Source organism: Ursus maritimus, unplaced genomic scaffold, assembly GCF_017311325.1.
Source record: "Ursus maritimus isolate PB19 unplaced genomic scaffold, ASM1731132v1 scaffold_31, whole genome shotgun sequence".
In the NCBI taxonomy this organism is placed as follows: domain Eukaryota; kingdom Metazoa; phylum Chordata; class Mammalia; order Carnivora; family Ursidae; genus Ursus; species Ursus maritimus.
In genome coordinates this window covers 4,058,446-4,074,431 of record NW_024425675.1, presented here as the reverse complement: position 1 = coordinate 4,074,431, position 15,986 = coordinate 4,058,446, and positions in this window count along the sequence as shown.

Here is a 15,986-nt window from a genome sequence, read left to right as displayed (position 1 = left end):
TTGTCCCTTACCAAATCATAGCACTGGAAGGGAGCTTTAGAAGTCATCAATCTGTTCTGTTGCCTTCATGCTAAACATCACAGAGAAGAGATAATCGACCCCGTTCTAAAAGGCTTGTCAGTGGAAAGTATTTCAAAATTAAACAACAAATATTTGTGCTTACTCTGTGTAGAGAAGGCATAGAGAGAAGAACATGGAACATGGAAAAAGAAAAGAAGTTATCCATACCCCCTGAATCTTACATTGTATTTGGAGATGATAATTACATATATGTGCATATAACCGCCATCAGAGACTCTTGGATTGCGTGTGGATCTTGAAGTCTTAACTTCTCGACCATTGCTAATGTGCCCTCTTGACATCCCTGCCATTTGATTCTATTTGTTCATCACTGGGAAATTCTAATTGAATTGAATTTCTAATTGAAATTCTAAATTCTAATAAATTTCACTCACTTCTAAATTTTAAAGCCCTTAATGTATGATAATTAGGTCTACAGAGATTAAATGACTATTTTAGGAATAGCCTGGGTACAAATTTTAGCTTTGCCAATTATGAACAGTGTGGCTTTGGGCAAAGTACTTAATATTTTTGCCTTTTGATCTCACATCTGTAAAATGGGGCAAAAAATAAGACCTACTTCATAGGATTGGAAGTTACACATTTAATTTTCAGGATAGTGCCTGATATAAGGTAAGTGCCAATCATAGTAAATGGTATTTGTACCACAGTCATGCATACTCATTCAGGTGATTTGCCTCTAATGTCCCGTTTCCCTTACTTCCTTCTGCCTCCTCTTTTCCAGGTGAAACCTCTCCATTTATTCAACTTTTGATTATAGAAGAGATTGTGTAACTGATTCACTCTTCCTTATTGGTTATTAATGTTACCCTTACTCCAAATATGGAATGAATAGAAAAGAGTGGTCAGTTACTATGTTCTAGGTATTATAATTCTAATATTGCATACTAAGTTTGCAAAAGTGTTTTAGCAAAAAAAAAAAAAGTAACAAAACATAATCCTTTCCCTCAAAGACCTTCCTGTTCAGTAAGAAGAGCAGATACATAAACAACTTTTTTTGTTCCCTCATCTTAAGTCTGAAGGGCCAACAATGGATCACCAAACATTCGAGAAAATCCTGCAGCATGAAAGCAAAACATCAGAAAAGAAAAATAGACACAAAGGAAAGAGAGATAATTCAGGGAGGAAAAAAGAACTTAAGAAAGAACATGGAAACTATGACTAGTATACTCCGAGGGACTTGAAGGGAGGTTCCACCTCAGAATGGGACAGTGTGCCTGAGAGGGGGATACAAGATGAGTGTCAAGAGGTCATCAAAGTCAAGTAACAGGGACCCTAAATTCATCTTATTGATAATGTCTTTGAAAGCTTAAGTTTGTTCAAGGCCTTTAGCTTCCAGTTTTGTGAAATGCTTGAATTGATTCATGACTCTACTGTCATTCTATTCTGTATGTATGTTCTTTCCCACACCCAAGTTCATTGGCAAAGTCCTAGTATCAGCACATTCATTTCTTTAGAAGATACTCCATTTCGTTCCTTGCTGGAATATTGTGTGTGCGCACACACCCAGTAACATGGTTTTGTTTTGTTTTGTTCCTATCTCTTTAGCTCAATGTGCACTGCAGCATATAGGGTCAAATTGTCGCTGGGTGAACCCTGGAGACCCAGAGACCTGGGGCCTAGACCCAGCCCATCCTGAAGGAGGCGCCCAACGTTCTTGGTCCTTTTCCAAGAAAGAGTTCGAGGACCAAGGTACAACACAGCAGATGAGCAATGTAAGCAGGAAAGTTTATTGAAGAAAAAGTTCAGTCTAGAGATATGAGAGTAGGTGACCGAGAGAGAGGGAGAGCCGGCTTCGTGCCCTGGGGGTTGGGGTTCTATCTTGTATTGATAGTTGTTAACTAGGGGGTCGAATATTCATTACTTGGGGTGGGAAGAAGGGTTTCATGCTTTTTCCTCCTAATTTGGTCAGAAGTTCCCTGTCATGACATCCACCATCTTGGGTCTGTCTGGTTCGATCTGACTTCTTGTGGAGTTCTGCCAAGGAGGGCCTCTGACTGACAGTGGCCATGACTTCCTCTTTGTTGGTCTCTAGGTTAGAGCCTAGTGCTTACTTTCACAAAATGATTTTGGAGCTTGAGAATCTTGAAAATTGTTTCATTTTACAGATGAGAAAACTGAGGGCCAGAGATATTTCCAAAGGTTAGAGAGTCTTTTAGGGGCCCAGCTCAGATCCTCTGACCTCTGGCTTGACAAATACCGAACAAAAACTTTCAAAGGTCTAGAAGCAGAGTGGATTGTAGTAGGAATGAGACTTGATCTGAGCCTTCAAGGATGCACTGGAACTCCACAGCAGCATTTCTGTTTGTTTCTAAGTGTGGTGTAGAGGGAATTAAAGTATTAAACAACTATTAGAGGCATGATGCATAAGATTCGTTTGAGAACAATGAACAAACCAGAGAGAGAAGATTCATATAATAGAGTCAACAGGACATGAGGTTGTTGCTTGCATATGAAGGGTCGTTAATGACAAAGAAAAGGATTTGTTCTTTATCCTGTAAGCAATTAGGAATAACTCAAAGTTCTTTGAATAGGAAAGTAGCACTTTGGTAGTCTCAAGAAAATGTATCTTGTGTCACTAAATGGGACTGATTATATTATAAAGAGAGTGGACGCAGGAAGACTAAATGGTGCCTTTGAGATCACCTAAGAATGAGAAAAACTAATATTCTCTTCAGGAAATTTTTCTATTTGGAGCCATTACATAAGACATGGAAAAAATCAGATAAACATTCTACCTTGTTTTTTAAATGGTTACTAAAAATATATTTTTAGGTAGCATGTGTATATTATGTACATTAGTTATTTTTATATAGTTATCGTATATTATATTTTTATTATATTCATATTTAAATAAATAAAGGAAAAAGATATATATATATTGCCTCTAAATATGTTTTGACCTTCTTTTCTGCTTAAAAAGCAGTTGGTCTTTTCTGGCTTTCTCTGTTGACTTCCTAGACATTCTTTGTCCTGGTTCTTTTCCATTTGTATTATTTATTTTATTTTCATTTTTTTGTTATTTTTTTTAAGTAACCTCTACACCCAACGTGGGGCTTGAACTGACAACCCTGAGATCAAGAGTTGTGTGCTCTACAGACTGAGCCAGCCAGGTGCCCCTGTATTATTGATATCAATCCTTTCTTTTTTTCACACAATGTTTTACACTGTGAGCCCCATCATTCTACCCTTGGTCCTCTTTCCTTCACACTCCAAATTTTCATGGTTGAACCTGATCACATGCTTGGCTTCAGCCCTCACCTATAATCTGTGATTCCTTGAATACATAGTGACCTTTCTACTAAACTTCAAACTCAGATTTGGTTGGGCCACGGCCAGTTCAAGTCTAAGGGGACCCAAATAATTGCATTTCACTCCTCAACCCACTTCTCCCTACTTTTCTTCTTCTTGAACCCTTCATCTTGGTTGCAATTTCTGTCGTGATACCAGCACTGGAAACATGAAGGTCTCTGTGGATTTGGGAGGCATTCCTGCTCTGGTGTTCTAGTCCATCTATTGCACTATTGTCTAAAATATCAAATCTACTTGAACACCTTTTGTGGTTTCTTCTTGTGTACAGGATAAAACTCATACTCGCAGTAGGATAAATACAGTCCTTAATAACCTGGTTTCATATTCCTTCTAGAGTCATATTGGATTCGTGCACCCTATTGGCCTTCTTGCTTTAGGAACTCCCCCTTTATGCCTCTGTGATTTGCTCACACATCTACCTTCTCTTTCTTCAAAGCCTGGCTAAACTATCAGCTCTCTTGTGAAATCTCAGATCCACTGACTAGGATTAGCTCCCACCCTCAAAGCCCCCTGTATTTTATTAATTCTCTTTACTTGGTGTTTTGCTTATTGATGCGGTTTCTGCCTCCTTCACTAGGCTATGGAATTCTTGAGAGAAAGAGCCTTATTTTATTCATCTTTGTGTCCTAGGGTCTAGCAAGTTGCCATATAAAAGTCTCTCAACTTGAATGAAGAAATAATGAAAAGGCTTACATGGGGGATATTTTCTTTCTGATGTTATCATTTCTAATTATTAGAAGACATGGAAGGCCTGGGAGGAGAACTGACTTATAATGAGCATTGACTTTGTACAATATACTACACAATGTGGTTTACATATTCTCTCATTTGATCCTCACAGGGGCTTTATAAAATTAGTATTATTATCCCCACTTACATAGAAGTAAAATGAAGTTCAGAGAGTTTGAGTCACTCGCAGACTTAATTTATAGATTCCAGGTCTTGGAAGTCAGTAAAAACTAGGACAAGGACTCAAATTAACTTGATGTTACCCTAAAGCCACAGACATATTTAATGACTCAGAAGAATGTGAAGTGGTTTGAATTCTATGGAAAAAGCTATATAAATATGATAATGCCATTGTCTTATTAAAAAACCTTCGTGTTATCTTTGCAAACAAACTAACTAAATTCCAATTTGTCAAGCTAGCATTTAAGAGCCTCGAAACTGGCTGGTGACATTCATTTCTGCTCTCCACTTTCATTAATTCTACCTACACACTCTGTCCTGCTGGAATGAACTCCCTGGACATACACATCTTTCTACCTTTCTGCTTTCACTTACTCTTTCTTAGGAACATAACTTGTAAGGTTAATTAGCTTCTTAGCCTTATCATAATTAAATACATGGTTTTCTTCAGCTTTTGGAAAAATGAAATTCTTAATGGGCCACTCTTGAGAACCCTGGCAGGTCAGGAATGTTGGGCTAGAAAGATTATCCTAAAAGAAAACAGCTTTACCTCAGTAAACTACAAAAGAAAAAAAGAAGAAAGTTGATGCTTTCAACAGCACGATGAAACTTAGCTAAATGTTGGAATAGAAGCATTTCTTGATACGTAGAAAGATTATTAAAACTTAAGGTTATATAACTTTGTTATTGGTTGGTCAAATAATATTACTATTCCATGTGGTTTTCTTTGTTTGTTTAACAACCCATCCTAAGAGATCATTGTGGATAAACTTATCACATTCATCAACCTCCTAATCTGAACTTTCACTCAACTAATTCTTTTCACTTACCCCATACCTAGCTCAACAGTCCTAGTTATCTGTAGCTGTGGCCTTGGAAAAATATCAGAATTGTCCTGTTCATCTGCCTGCTGGATTTGGTCCAGGCGTAGCCATAACTTTGTTTAATTCTTCAGTTTTCAGTCATTTTCTGGTATACATGTATATAGCACAATAATTACACAGTTACACAATGGAACATAATGTGTATTTACCAGCACATTCAACTCTGGTTTTTGTTACAATTCACTAACTTGGGGTAGGAGATGGGAGACAGTGTCTCTATAGATGATGGAAGCACAGCTGTTGGGTGGATCCTCCCCACGAATATAAACCAGAGGGTTGAGGTGACCCCAGAGCAGCTCCAGAGCTGGTGCACTCTGGGATAATTACCCTCCCCCCCAGATGGAAGCAAGTCTACTTTTGTTCACATAGTTTTATAGGATGTTAAGTTTTTCATGGGTTGTGTGTAAGACTTTATTTCTCTGGACGAGCAATGGTAAACATGTGCGACCTTCAGAGAAATTGCACATTTAAAATTACGCCTATTGTTTGAGTGTTATGGCTCTTAGTCAGGGAGTACATGAAGTTCCTTGGAGAAAAAGAAAACAAGAGAAAATTAAAAATCAAATGACTTGGGGGCACAGAGGGCTGTTGTATTCACAATCTCTTATCTGAAATCCCCAAATCAAATAGCTCTGACACCTTTATTTGTTTATTACTCGTTTATTTATTTGCTACTCATTTGGAGGGCAAATCTGACCAGATCTGACAAGTCACTTGGTAAGATATCCTGATCTGACTTGTTCCTAGGCTATTGATAGTCTTTGTTTATCCTACCTTGTGTGAAAATTCATGGTTTTGCTACAGAAATATTAATGTGTTTGATTGGAGGGTGTTCCTGTATCCCGTTGGGATATGACACATATACACATATGATTTGGGAAATTTGAAAAATTCTGAACAGTGAATACATCTGGCCAGAGGAGCTTTGAATAAGTGATTATGAGCTGTAATGCCAGAAAAGCTATCTTGGTTTTAAACCTCACCCTCTTGAGACACCACAACCTATCCTTCTAACTCACATGCTCTAGTACCTCCCACCAGAGATTCTTAAATGTTATCAAGATCTCAAATCTAGTGGCCTCTCTTCCTTCCATCCTCACCTTCTTACTTTTCACAGCCCATCATGAAAACCACTTCCTTCATTTCGTTGCCCCTCTCTTCTTTCATTGCACCTGCCTTGCACTTCTCACCCTTGTTTCAACCAATTAGCTCTCTGTCCACGTTCAAAACAGCTGAAAAGTGTTGGGAGAAAAAAGAATCACAAGACGGTGCTGACTGGTCTCACTTAAATTCATAACCATAATCTGTACTGGACATTGTTGCATGCCCTGTTTATTTCCCCGGTATTTCTTTTCCCACTTGCTTCTATGACTGTGTCACACCTTTTAATCTGCTTTAAGAATCTATATTCAATTACCCTTCCTGCTCAGCTGATGACCTCAACTCATACTTCATTGAAAAATATAAGCAGAGAGTGAAAACAAATTAATTCATCTTCCCTCCACCTTATCTACCCACCCAACTGCTATCTGTATCTGTACCAACCTAACAATCTGTACCCATAGAGTATTCCTTCTCCTGTTTCAGTTGATGAGCTGTCCATGTTTCTGTCTAAAGGCATCTCCTCTACTTCTGTCACCTCCTTTGGCCTTCTCAAGGACTTAGTCCTGTAGTTATTCTCTCTCTCTCTCTTTCTACCCAGTTACTGTCACATCATCAATTTATTCACTGACTCTTGCTCATTGGCACCCAAATAAGCTGTCATATTTCCCACATCCCCTCCAGCTACCATGCCACTCCCCTGGGTTTTGTCATAACACAATTTAGAACGGAAGTAATCAGCATCACTCCCTCTGCTTTTTCTCCTCACTAAAATTCCATAGCGCCGTCACTGCCACCATACTACTGGCATCACTCTGGTCAAGGTCACAATGACTTACAGGTGGCCATAAGCAGTGGCACCTCTCCAGTCTCATCTTAACTGTTCAGTGGTTCCATGTTGGATCTTTCTTTCCTTTTCTTGGCTTCTGTGACAGCACAGTCCACTGATTTTCCCTTGACCTTCCTCGTTATGTCTTCTCATACTCTTTGCTGTCTGCCCAACATCTGCAAGTTGAGATGACCCAGAGCTCAGTGATCTCCTTCCCTGTTGCACTCAGTGATCTTATTCAATCCCATGGCTTTAGATAAAACTCCAAGTGCATTCTTAGTAGCCCCGGTATTGAGTCCTGGACCCACCTATCTACTTGTCAGTGTAACTCCATTGGAAAGTCTTCGGACCCCTTAAACAACGCATCAGACACAGAACCCTTGATATTTCCCCATGTGAGCCGCTCTTCCCCAACACACCCCATATTAATAAATAGCAAATACCACCATCCATGGGTTGTTCAGCCAAAATCTAACACCCATGTTTTTTCTACCTGCTAAGTAGAACAACTTCTACCATGTTCACATCTAAAATATATCTGGATTCCATTGTCTTCTCTCCATTTTCCTTGTTTAAGCCACCAGTATCTCCACCTGGTCTATAACCATAGATTCTTGCAAGTCTTCCTATGTGTACTCTGGCTTCTCTATAAACAATTCTCTACAAAGAAGCTAAAACAATTTTTTAAACATGTGTGTGTATGTCCCTGTCCTGTCTAAAACTCCTCTGTGGCTCCCATTTCACTCAGAATAATTCTGAACTCTCTTCCTTGGCTCTCAAGGCTGTGATGATCCAAGTCTAGGCTCCTTTTCTACTCTCCTCCACACTCTCCCTCTCCCACTGCCCCCAGCCACACTGCCATCTTCCTTTTCCCCACGCACATTAAGCTCATTCCCACATCAGGGCTTTGAAACTTGCTTTCACCTCTGCCTGCAATCTCCCTGCCTAGATCTCTACATTTCTGGTTCTTCTTTATCACTCAGGTTTCAACTTAAAAGTCACCCTTCAGTCACTCTCTGTCACCTCCCTCTGCATAACAGAAATCAGCATCCTTGTTGCCACTTCTCCCTCAGCCCTCAAATTCAGTTAAGCAATGAGTTTTACCTTCTCTCTTCGATCTTGCTGAAGTCCACTCATTTCTCACTTTTTTCACTGCCAACACCATAATATAAGCCGTCTTCCTCTCTCGTCTGGTCTATAGCAGTAGCCTATCAGCCGTTATCTATATTTGTATTTGTTGCTTTTCATCCCATCATACAACTGCTTTATATAGACAACTTCAGTGGCTTCCCATTGTTCCCAGGGTGACTTTCAGAATCCTCAACAGGATGTCTGAGTCTGAATGATCTGCCCCCGGTGTTCTCTTCAGCGGCCTCTTTTCATACATAAGCATTCAGTTCCTTTTGAACCAAGCACATGGCTTTTCTTTGACTTGTAACACCACTTGACTTTCTCTCCCTTTTGCTTTCTTCACTCCTGTTTGTACTTTATGTTTTAGCTTAGAAATTATTTTCTCAAGAAAGCTTTTCCTGACCATCTCCAAACACCGGGTTTGCGCCTCCCGTCATATACTGTCACAGCATCTCGTATTTCTTATTCATAGTTCATATTCAGATCGTATTTAATTCATTCATCATTACTGTCCACCTTCCTTGTTAAAATAGGTTTCTTCAGCTGTAGTGTCATGGTAAATGGCATGAGCTCTGGGGCCAGATTGCCTGGCTGCTAAAGCCTGGTTCCTTTTCTTCCTAGCTGTGTGACCTTGAGCAGATTACCTAGACTTTCTCGAAGTAAAATTAAAGTAATTACAGTACCCATCACATAGACTTGTTTTGAGGTTTAAATGAGTTAATAAATATAAAGCACTTAGTATAGTGTCTGGCAGATAATAAGCACTCAATAAATCATTATGACTGTCTTTATTATTATAAAGGCTGGGATTAGGTCTGCCTCATTCATCATGGCACATCCAATATGTATTTGTTGAATAAGTAAATAATATTTTTCATGAGTCAATTAAAAGTAGAAGTAACCTTATTAAATGCCTAAACATTCATGAGGCTCTTTAGGGGGTATAAAGATTAATAAGACATAGTTTTCACAATCCAGGAGTTTTCCGACTCAGCCAGTGAGAGTGAGATCCATAAATGGGGTCTCCTCAAAGGAAATATCTGCAGTTTACACATCTTTTGTGCTCTGGACATTTTCCGTGAAGCCTAACCCATAGTTTGTCCTCAATGTGTGCATGCTGGGCAAGCATGCGCCCAGCCGTTGCACAAAGGGGAACCTGGGGAACTCTGGGAAGAACAGAAAGCTGGCTAGAGGGAGCAGCAGTAAATTTTGCCTTGAACAGATGAGGTGTCATCAGGTAGAGCTCAGAGGACAGGGTGGGGAGTGACAAGAGCAGCAGGAGGCATTCCGGGAGGGAAATTGCTAGGCGTGGAGCTGGGAATGCAAATGGCGAACACAAATAGCCTCGAATGACCGAGCAGTGCTTCTGGAACTGGCAGCATGGGCATCATTTGAGAACTTGTGAGAGATGCAAATTGTTGGGTGCCCCCAGATTTACTGAATCAGAAAGCTCAGATTTTCTGGGGCCCAGCAGTCTGTGCTTTAACAATTTGCTCATTTGATTCTGATGCTCGCTTAAGTTTGAGAACTTCGAATTTGAGACAGAAGGGGCTAGAGCCGTGTATTCTGACTTGTGATCTAAGGACACCCAGAGATTCACAAAGGCGTCCCAAGGAATTCATGTGGTAGCAAGGGCAGTGCGATGCCAGAGTCCTATACGCACCTGATAGGCAAGCATGGAGGGAAGTGGAGACTAGAATAATTAGCACAGTTATCACGTGGCTGACCACCACTGGCTTCAATCGTCAGATAGATTTTAATTGATTCTTTTCAGTCTCATACTGGGGCTGACAAAGGGGCCTCAGGTTTATGGTATAAAGTAAGGAATGTTGAAGTTAGAAGTTATTGAGAAGCACATGATAATATTTTGCAAATTTGCCCCAGTGTGATCTTTACCATATCTACAAGTCATATATCAAAATTCTTAAAAAGCTCATCAGGATGTCTCAGATGCTTAAAAAAACAGAAAAAGAGAGAAAAATACAGTAGTTAACATATCTAGTTTAGCTTTTCATCTAATAAAAATATGTTATTTGGAAAGTGCTTGCAAATAACAGCCTGAAACCTCCTCTCATATCATCATTAGAACTTAACAATTATATAAATGAACCAGCTGATTCTGAAACTGCAAAATGTAGGGATTCTAAATATCAGCTACTAAAGTAGTCAAATCCTGATGATGTAACATGTAATTAAATTTTAATCTACATTTTAATATACATCAGTCTCCAAATTGCACACAGTGTCGTTTTGAGATTTGTTACTAAGCCATCCTTTTTTCTTACATAATTAAAGTAAATCGAACAATATATGTCATATAACAAATGGAAAAAAGCTAAACATTTTTATACATAGAATACATATTATAGAAGAGTATATTAAATGAATTTTGCAATATGATTTTTAACAACACACTGATGGAAAATTTTTTTAAATGTTGACTTAAAATTTCTTCATTTTATACCATGAAGAAATTTTAAAGAAGGTGATTTGTTAGATCATTACGAAAAGGGTTCACAAGTCATAAGAGGCTGGAAAATTCAGGACTAAGGCACAGGGTATGTGGGTCTGGGTGCTGGTTGGAGACAGAAGGAGAGGCCCGGCCAGGAATATAGCGAAAAGAAAGTCTAAGAGGTCTTCAGGGGGTGGGAAGTTTTGAAATCCTAAGCATAAGTGGAAAGTTTAGTTTTGGAACAGGAGCTCCTTCTTCAGAGATAAAGGAGAAAGGGTACAACTTTGAAGCATTTTCAAAAATACTGTACCTGCCAAAAGTTAGAATGCTCATTAAATCACTCTAAGGTCTAAAAGGTTCTGGAAACTTTATTCAATGAAAGCCACCTGTGCTCTGTGTTCTCTGATCTGTGTTTGGGGCTCCATCATCTCTGGTCTCCTCTGGGACTTGCTCAGTCTGTTATGGCTCCTGTCCTGTGTCTCCCATCTTTTACTTTTCATTCACTTTCCATTAGCTAATGAATGGAAACATGTTTTAAACCTGTATTAGTCTTTCTGGGCTGCCACAACAGAATACCACAGGCTGCGTGGCTTAAACAACAGAACACTAATTTTCTCACAGTTCTGAAGGCTGGAAGTTCAAGATGAAGGTGCTGTTAGGGCTGGTTTCCAATGAGACCTCTTTTCCTGGTTTGCACCTGGCCATCTTCTCATGGTGTTTTTGCATGGAATTCCTCTGTGCACTAGTGGAAGGAACAATCTGCTGTCTCTTTCTGTTCTTATGAGGACATCATCACTGTTGGAGTAGGACCCCACCCATATGACCCTTTTTTAGTCTTAATTACTCTGTAAATGTCTTATATTCAAATGTAGTCACATTGGAAGTAAGGCTTCAACATATGAATTTGGGGAAAGGAGCACAATTCAATCCACAACAAAATCCTTTCATCCGCATACATTTGCACGTCCTGTTTTTCCTCCATATTCCTGCCATGGCAACCGCTAAAGAGCAGTTAATGCGTACTACACCTGCGGATGCTTTTATTTCTATTTCCTTGGTAGGAGACACCTTCTGTGCCTATGTGACACTGGTCACCACCCTCTTATACCACATGAACACCAGAGACCAAGACTCTATTTAAAAGAGGAAAAATAAAGGAGAATCTGATAAATCTGTGTTTTTCTTATTTAATATCATACAGATGAAACTCTCAAACTACTGTTGAGAATAAATTCTATTTTAAATGCATTCAGCTTTAAGCTGTGAAACAATGTTGATTTTGATTATCTGTAGATAAACCCCATTCTGTTTCCCATCTTTATTATTTTACTCAGGTTCTTCATAAGATTGGAAGGTCAGGTGGCCCACATCTTCATATTTACCCCATGGACCCTGCGCTCAATGTATGGAGAGAAAGAGCCACAAGCTGGACTCTCAGGTTCCAGTCCTCACCTCTGCTTTGGGAACTCAGATGACAAACAATACAATTTTTCACAGTAGGCAGATGCAAATATACTGAGCTGAATTTCTTTTTCTGTACATATTTTGAATATTGAAATGCTTGGGTACTCTGTGGAAAGGAAAAAATTTCGGGCCTTTCAAAGCTTCCCAATAAGGAAGACTTCAAATACAAAATACTACACTCCCTTGAAAATTAAGATTTGTGTGAAAGAAACATAAAGATAAATATATTCACATTCTATATTGATGTATTGCATTTTATATTTTAGATTATATATTAACATTATATACAATATATTTAAACCATGTTAAATGGTTTTCATATTAAATACTCAGTAACCTACTTTAAAATACTGTTTTTATTTTATATAAAGCTAAATGAGCCTAACAGAATTAAGGTGGAACTTTTATTTTTAATTTTATTGGGGTCTACCTTTGTGAATTACTTTAATAATAAGAAGCATGGCTTTCCTAGAGACAGAAAGAAAGAGAGAGAGATACAGAAAAGAAAAGAGAGCGAACAGTGCCACAGTATTTCTGCATATTTCCTATTTTGGCTTGACAAAGTATGCTGATTATAGAACTTCTTAAAAGGTCATTTGGTAAAGTGAAATAAATGACTTGGAAAAAATACTCCTAAGGGAAAATTGTTTTGAACAATTAAATCATAATAACAATAATTTAAACCACTTTGCAATTAGTCTTTTTATGAACGTCTATAGCTCCAAAATGATTTTTACAAAAATGAATCTTGGCAACCAATTAATGCTTGGTCTAGTGTAATTTATTTGATTTTCTTGAGGGCAGAGAAAGCTAAAGAAGATTCCTAGAAATGATAGCCATTTAAGATATTCACACAATAATATTTTTTGAAAAGCATATTACATGGAATTTCATTACAAAGTAAAATATTGTACCTTCTTTCTTCTCATCTGAATACACTGCAATAACTTTGAAACAGTTATACATTCTTAGACTCCAAGTAAACCTGCATGATACAGATTATCCTACACACATTGAGGCTTATCATTTTCACTTATTTAAAAAAGAACCTAATAAACCATTTTCAGTAATTGTTGCTAACTTTATTTAGAAACAAAGTCTCACCATCTGTATTCTAATGATTATTTTTGTAACAAACTTATTGTTACGTTAAATGCAAAAGCATCCTCTTAAATATATACTTTATTTTTATAAATAAAGCAGTAAGGATGAATTTGCAATAATACTGGCTATTAGTATATTTGCTAAGCCAAATCAGTATCCCCACCCTTCCAGTGTGTGTGTGTGTGTGTGTGTGTGTGTGTGTGTGTGTGTAGTGACTATAAAGCTAAGAAACAGATTTCACATGTAGCTTATGAAATGTCTTATTACGTGGAAATGATAGGCTTCTGTGAGCTGATACAAATATATGTGATATTTTATGTCTTAGTTTCATTCTTTGTGAAATGTTTTGCATGTGAAATGCCTTTTATATTTTTCATATGGATCTTTTTATGATTCATCAAAAATAAGTCAATAAAACAAAATGTACACCCTTGTTATTTATTTTACTCAATGCATTTGAGAAAGATGACTGGGTTGAGAAGAAAGAAGAGAAAAACAAAAATTGAATGGTAGCATCAATATATATCTAAAAAACTCAACAATTGCCATTTATTTCATAGATGGCACCTGTGATCAAGAGCTTAATAATAGAGTTTTATGGGCATGACTATATCCCTATAGGACACAGGGTATAAAATTTCAAAATTACATGGCCTGTATCTCTCCAGGCCTTGTGATTAGAAACAAAAACAAAAACAAAACAAACAAACAAAAATCCTAAGGCAACATTTATAAAATACAGAAAACTACTGAAAGATTTGTTGGCTTTTACATCTCTTTTCTTTATCATCTTCTTATTTCTTTTGTTGAGAGGCAGAGGGAAAAAAAATGTGGGAGAGTCAGAGAGAAGGAGCAAGAAGAGAAAAGGGAAATAAGAACTAGGAAAAGTGAAAACGGGGGGGGGGTTGTTTTAGCTGATATTCCTCATGTTCTTCAGAAAGAAGACATAGCCATCTTTATTTGGCTCATCGCCTTCCTCTCCCTGCCCGCTCCACCCACCCTCCTGTCCCACCAGACCACTGCTAATGTCTGACTGTGGAGGGCTTGTGCAGAGAAGGGTGGCAAAGGAAGGCCTTCATATTGCCCATGAAGCCCAAGGAAAGACCTTTCAGATAGATGCTTGTGATTTTGGGGAAGCACATTAGCTTCTCTGAGCCTCTTTCTCTTTTCCAAAATGGGAAAGTTGCTGATGTTACAAAGTGTTTTGGAGGAACAGCAAAAATAACACATATCCACACATGCACAAATATATGCTCATGTTCTGACCCTTCCCCTAAATCGGAACAGGCAGGGCCTTATAGATTCTAAGACATAAAATAGAGAGGTAGATAGATAGGTAAATAAATAAATAAATAAACTCCTAATCATATATTTTCCTGATTACCCAAGTGAAGACAGAAACTCTATAAAAATACATTTAAATAATATATAAGTCTCAAAGTAGTGACTTAATGGTTTTCAGTATATTCTTTTAGAGTTTTTCTTCAATGAATATGCATACATATATTTTTATTCCAAAAAAAAAGTTGTATATACCATTCTGCAACTTCTTAAATGTACAATTTAGATATCTTTTCTTGTCAGTACCTATAGATTACCCTTGCAATTTTTAATGGTTGTCACTTACGTGGCTATATTATAATTCATTATATTGTATCCTCTTGATGAACATTTAGTTAGTTTTCCTTTTTTTTTTAAATTAATGCAAGCTATGCTGCAGTAAATGTGTGTGTGTGTGTGTGTGTGTGTGTGTGTGTGTGTGTGTGTATGAGACAGTGGGAGAGAGAGAGAGAGAGAGTCAATTTTTCTGTAGGATAAGTTCCTAGAGAAGAATGTGTGTATGAAAGGTATGCTCTATTTGAAGTTTTAATGAGTAACACTAAGTTGTCCTCCAAAAATTCTATCTTGCTGGCAATACTTTTAATTTCAGTTTTCTGAGCTAGAAATTTCAGGGTCGTCACCAAATGTCTCCCTTTCACTCCCTAGGCTCCTTCCAAAGTGTTACCACATCTTGTGATTAAATCTCAGAAATGTCTCCTCATTCCATCCTTCCTTCATCTTATCCTCTTTGCTACTTTGTCAGCTTACATTTTGTAAGCAGAAACTTCCAATAATTCTCCAAAATCCATTCTCTTTGTCTTCCCGGGGATGTCAGGGAGTACAGGCTTTTTCTAGGGTCTACTGTGTCATCCAGCCCATGCCAATGGACACAGAACAGAAATGGCATGTGTTCCTTTCAGGTGTGGTCACTAAGAATGTGCTGGACAAGGGCTTCCATGCTCTTTCATCTTCTGCTGGTTGAACGTTGCCCATGATGAGGCCCCGTGGGGTGGGGGAGCTGCCGATGGCAGAGCCCATGTGGAGGAACTACCTCTAGGGTTGACCCACTGCCCAGAAAATGCCTCTTGCTTTGGGCTGTGGCATGCTTGGGTCTCTTCATTACAACAGTTCACCTGCATAACAGATGAAGACCTTAATGCTTCGTCTATCACTCACACTACTGCAGCAGCCTTCTTACTGGCTTCCCCACCACCTACTTCTTCCCCTTCCAGCAGCCCTGACACCAGAATGAGCCTCCTCTGAACCACGCTCACAAGTAATTCTCTCCTTTATTTAAAGCCCTTAGGGACCCAAGAGCCTTTATTCACTGACCGCAGCCTTCCACAGTGGGCTGTGTTCCATGCCTCTCGCCTGGCTGGGTGCTTGCAGACTCCGACAT